General features: G+C 36.3%; 1 protein-coding gene across 1 annotated transcript in view; it reads left to right on the forward strand.

The window, feature by feature from the left end:
- The window catches only part of RTF2 (replication termination factor 2), a 70,390-nt gene that overhangs the window by 18,031 nt on the left and 46,351 nt on the right, over positions 1-6,008 (forward strand). The gene's annotated exons all lie outside the window — the stretch shown is intronic.

Below are 6,008 nucleotides of genomic sequence, written 5' to 3' on the forward strand. Positions count from 1 at the left end.
CCAGGAACATTTAGCCATCCCTGCAGCATTCTCGCCTGGCACATCCCTTTGTAAGGTCCGCCCATTTTCCGCATTAATGTGTTGCTCCTGAACCCTCCATTTTGTGGAGGGGGCCTTTATTCTCCTCCCAGCCCTCTTTTTCGCTTCTGGACTCTATACCATATGCCTATGCTGGGTGCCCTGTTTGCTTTCTTTCCCCATTAGAATGTAAGATCATCACAGGCAAAGACTGTCTTTCTTTTTGCTTGTATTTGTATTCCCAGTGCTTGATATAATGCCTAGCACATTGTAACTACTAATACTTATTACCTTCCTTCCATCCATCCATCCTTCCTTTTTTTTTTTTTTTAAAGCAATCAGGGTTAAGTAACTTGCTCAAGGTTACATAGCCAGTTATTATTTCTGGGTGTGGTGCTGAGTATCTGAGCCTGGATTTGATCCAGGTCATCCCGACACTGGAGTCGGTGCTCTTGCTCACTGAGCCACCTGGCCGCCCCTAAGCAATTGGGGTTAAGTAACTTGCTCAAGGTTACACGGCCAGGTGTTTCTGGGTGGATGCACAGTGTCTGAGCCCGGGATTCGATCTCCAGGTCTTCTCAACACTGGAGCCGGTGCTCTTACTTGCTGTGCTACCTGGCCGCCCCTCCATCCTTCCTTTTAATCATGGAAGTGGGACACTTTTAGATGATGGTGAGATCAGTAGTATGACAGTCTTTGTTTTTGGCTGAAGTAATGAAGTAGGTGGTAGGAATTGAAAAGATTAAAGAATCAGGATACCACAGTGTTCGAGGGAACATCAACATGTATGTTGAAATGCCCTTGTACAAGAGGAGTGGATGGTGAGACTGTGAGCCTGATACTGAAGTCCTTGAGAAAGAAAAGAGCATGACCTGGGGTCTGGTAGATACTGACAGCAGCAGGGTTTGTATTGAATGATATTTCTGAATAGAGTGACCCTCAGAGGAGAAGAGGCTGCTGAGTGATGAGAGAATCTGGATATGGCAAAGGGAAGAAAGAAGTTTGCTGATTCTCCTTCCCTGACCTGTGGGGGAACAGGAGAGGAGGTACATCCAGCATTGGGAAAGGTGTTGAGAGATACACTGTCTTTCTGTGCAGAGCTGGTTCTCCTTGAACATCAGAGGGTGGACGGAACATAAAGGGAAGAGGTTTAAGATGAAGGGAAATTTGTTGATAATGGAAATGACCAGTAACCAGCCCTTTTATGTCTGTTAAGACATAGTCAGTTTCATTTTTTGGTGCTGTTTGGTGCTTGCCATATCCAGTGCCTATAGTTGGTGCATTATAGAAAATACTTTTTATTTTAGATTGATGTAAAACTGTTTTGAGTTCGTTAACTTTCTTTTTCATGTGAATTCATTCATTCATCACACGTTTTAAAATGCTTATTGTGTGCCAAGCACAGTGCTAGGTACTGGTCGGGGAAAGACCCAATTTAGATAAGATCAGTGCTTCTCTTTATAGAGATTACAGACCAATTGGTTGAAATAGCTAGCAGAACAATTCTTTACAGATTTTTATTTTACATATTACTCAAATGAAGATAATGAGGTTAAGTATTCCTTTCTCTAAGTAGAATGGGTTTTAATTGTTCCATTTGGACCTTAAAGAAGAGAAAAACTTAATTTATAAAAATTGATTTCATTTATGTCAGAAGGTAAATTAGGTATAAGGATTTTTGAATTTAAATTTTTTTAACCTTTTCAATAATTTGCATGTTTTAAAGTGTAGGATATATTAAATACTTGTGGTTTTTAGTATTTCAAAATAGTGAAAAAATAAGTGTCTTTTGGATATAATTTCTTGTTCTTTTGGTCATAATACAATTTATAATTATCTTTATATTACTTTCATAAATTTTTGAGATTTTGCAAATCACTAGGCAGTGAGTAGAAAAAATTCTTGATTAAAGATAAAGAAATGTGATAGCTTTTGTGTTGTCTCCACCACTATCTCTTTGACTTTGGGCAAGTCACTTAACCAGCTGCTCTAAGCCTCAGTTTCTTAAACTGTAAGATGACGGAGTTGGACTAGATTTCCAACTTTGCAATTCTTTTTTTTTCTTTTTTGGAGGGCAGTTGAGGTTAAGTAACTTGCCCAAGGTTACACAGTTAGTATTTTTTTATGTGGGTGTTAAGTGTCTGAGGCTGGAACTGAACTTGGGTCCTCCTGACTTCAGGGCCGGCGCTTTACTCACTGCGCCACCTAGCCATCCCGAACTTTGCAATTCTTTATTTTTATGAAAGCAAAAATTAATTTGTCTAAACAATATTTTCTTTCAAATAATGACAATTCTAGTTCCAAAAACCAAATTTCTAGTTGTTTCCAAATTTTAAATTCATTATGGGAAGACTTCAATGCACCACTCCAGTTTGTATTAACTACAATATGTAATAGTTAGGGTTTTTTCTGAGATTTAATCTTTGTAAGTAGTATACATATTTGCCCCACATAGGAAAATCTTTATCTTTGACAGTGAGTTAGTGAGCCATTTTATTCTGTTACCTCTGCAAGAGAAGCTTCCATCACTCCAAATCTGAGGGTCTAAACTTGGGTGATAGTTGACTGGTGAATCCTGATTTAAGAATGACAACTTTTGTATCCATTCTACCACTGATTATCTTGATAATACCCAGTTTGGTACACAAGACTGCAGTGTTTGAAATTGCCCTGGTTCCATGTTTTAAAGCAGATAGGATGGGCAGTTTAGAAAATGGGTTCCTAAGAGATGTGGTTGCTAGGTTTTCTGTTTGCTAATGATTTGTTTATATTAAAAAGAAAATTTAATTGTATTCCCCACAGTATTCTGTGCCTCATGTAGTAATGAGAAACAAATTGGGTGAATGTAAGTTGCACAGCAAGAAACAATGCAGCATTTTATGTTATATTAGTGGTGTATTTAGTAATAGTAAACTTAACTAATTTTCTAGACTGGTTAGGTTAGGACAGTGAAATATTTGTGAAGTAAGTGATGTCTCTGTTTTACCAAAAGCCCCGCTATAACAACAGCTTATAGGTGAGTGTATTTTGTTAGGAGAAACAGCAAATAAGGTGTAACCATATGGATGCCAGGTCTCAGGTGTGTGTGTATATGTTTTAAATAAGAGAAGAGAAGAAACCTCACTACAGGTTGTATGGCTTATTCTAATTTCCAGGTTCTGTACTGAATATCATTATCCAAGGTCATGATAACCAACTCGATGCACTCTTTGTGAGGCTGTTTGGGATTCTTTTAAATAATACTTCCAGAGCCATACTGTCCATTAATTCTTTCCAGCCCTGCTTTTTCCAGTAACAAAATGAACAAGACATATTTGTTTTCTGTGAATCCATGATGACATATTTTCTTTTTTTTTTTTCTTTTAAGCAATTGGGGTTAAGCAACTTGCTCAAGGTTACACGGCCAGTTATTTCTGGGTGTGGTTCTGAGTGTCTGAGCCCGGGATTCGATCTCCAGGTCGTCCTAACACTGGAGCCGGTGCTCTTACTCGCTGAGCCACCTGGCCGCCCCTAAGCAATTGGGGTTAAGTAACTTGCTCAAGGTTACACAGCCAGGTGTTTCTGGGTGGATGCAAAGTGTCTGAGCCCGGGATTCGATCTCCAGGTCTTCTCAACACTGGAGCCGGTGCTCTTACTTGCTGTGCTACCTGGCCGCCCCCATGATGACATATTTTCAAAGATAGAAACTGGCATTTCTACCAAGATAACCATAGAACATTTTCCAGGTTAAAAAAAATCCTGAAAATACTTAATATAGAGAATTTTAAAAATAGTGTTTGTTATACTCTTGAGTAGCATCTAATGCTCTTTTTTCATTAACTTTGTGAATCCTCTTTATAAGCCTCTGCTTATAAAGCTGCTCTTCAGAAAATACTTATTTTCTTCTCTGTTCTAACTAGCGACTTGAATTGCTAGTTCTTTCAGTAGCCTGAGTATCATTCTTTAAAAAGAAAAAGGCTTTTGTAGTTTTATGTCAAATCGTGCCCTCAGTGGAATACTCTATCAGCTGAGAGACTTTGGGGAGCAGGGGGAAGTGCATGAGGACGGTATGTTAGGACACCAGGTTTTTCATCTCATTTTTACTTAGTAACTTGGTACAAACTTAGGCAGTATGACCTTTAACTTCTCTGGATCTTAATTTCCTCATCTCTAAAATTTGGGTGTTAAATTAGATCTCTTAAGCTTCCTTTCTGCTCTAACATTCTCCAATTTTAAAATTCATATTCCCTACTTCTATATGTAACATGTATTGTATTCTGTACCACAGAAAGTATAAAAGGGGGTTTTTATTCATCTATTATGTTAACCATTTAAAGTCTGTTTTCCAAGTCCATTGCCTCTTGTCTTCTGTTTTCAAGCTGAAAGCATTCAGACCAAGTGTATCTCTTTTTTCCAACTTAGAAATTAACCATTTGCCTGTTTGGCTGTCAGGACCCAGTTTTTGGATATAATTTCTTGTTCTTTTGGTCACAATACATTTTATAGATACTGTCATTCCCCTTCCTCACCCACCCCCTGCCACCATGAGTCACCTTGGTGATCAAAGGGTATTAGAAATAATTAAGCAGGACTTTACTGTCTAACCTTTAAAAAAATTTTACTGAGAAGGTTCTTGTCACTTGCCGAAACTTAATTAAATTTGGGCATGTGATTAAAATAACCCTGGAAAGGCTATTTTTATAAACTTTTTTTAACTTTATGGTTGATAACCCAAGGAATATAATTATGGTGAATCTGAGCTTTATAAACAGCCAACCTCAAATAAATTTGAATGAGACACAGAAGAAAATTTTTACAAAGTATTATCTCCAATGTGTTAATTTTAGGAGAGTTGTTGTAAATATAATCATAAATTGACTTTTTAAAAATTCTTTTAAAAAACCGTTCAATACTTAAATACTCATTGAAACCACACATTTTTGTGAGGAATGTTTTCAAAAGGTAGCGTTTCAAGGTCACTTTGGTTTTTCTTCATTTGGTAGACTATTCCTTTTTCTCTTCCACTGCTTGCTTTCAAGGGCAGTTTCTTGTATTTCTGCCACCATTTTGGATACATTTGCCAATTTGAGGGCTCTCAAAATTTGCTTATATTTTATATATTTTTTTCATGATGCCCTTCCTTTTTATATCATTTGATCTTGGCTCTTTCCTTATTTCCTTTCTCTATTATTTTTATTGTGTTGTTATTGTATTACATATATACATATATTCATATTTTATGTTGTTCTGAGGTGCTTAGAACTCTTTTGGAGGAAAGACATTTTATAACTTTTTATCTCCTTAGTCAGGGTGCAGGTAGCCATTGGTTAAATTCATATCATTGTTGGGGAGTGATTCAGGTCAAATAGTGATATTAAAATGTTAGCTGACAATTTTTAGATAAACTATAAACTTCTTAATGACTGTTTACCATAATAGACTCCTTTTTACTTCAGAATAATACAGTCTTCATCCTATTCCTATAACAAAGTTGCTCGTTTCACCATTAAGGATAACTATAGACAAACTAATGTTTAAATAAAGTATATTTGTTTCTTTACAGCTTTCTGTAAGATAGCACAGAATTTCAAAATGTGATTTGCCCATTTTATCCAGCCTTTATTCTCCTTTGATTGGTTCTTGAACATTCTTTATATTACCCAGTGCTTAGCATATAGCAAATGTTTAGTAAATGCTTGTTAATTGATTATTCTAGAACTATGTTAAAGAGTTATTTTAGTTTTCAGTGACTCATATCGTAAAGCAATTTGAAGTTTGAGGATTTCTTCAATGAATAATATGGTATTATGATTTTCCTTTGCTTCCCTGAATTTATGAAGGTTCAGCATATAATATTCTTCATTTCTAAATCCATTGTTCAGTTTTTAATGGGAGTGATAGATGTAGGCTGTCAGTGTTTGTATTCATTTCTTCTTATTTGGATCTGTGTTCCTTTCCTTCTAATCAAGGGAAACACAACAGATTACTAGAAATAAAAAAGTGAACTAGAA

Source organism: Petaurus breviceps, unplaced genomic scaffold (assembly GCF_028583685.1).
Source record: "Petaurus breviceps papuanus isolate PSGF00001 unplaced genomic scaffold, PetGlider_PUasm1.0 90847, whole genome shotgun sequence".
Taxonomy (NCBI): domain Eukaryota; kingdom Metazoa; phylum Chordata; class Mammalia; order Diprotodontia; family Petauridae; genus Petaurus; species Petaurus breviceps.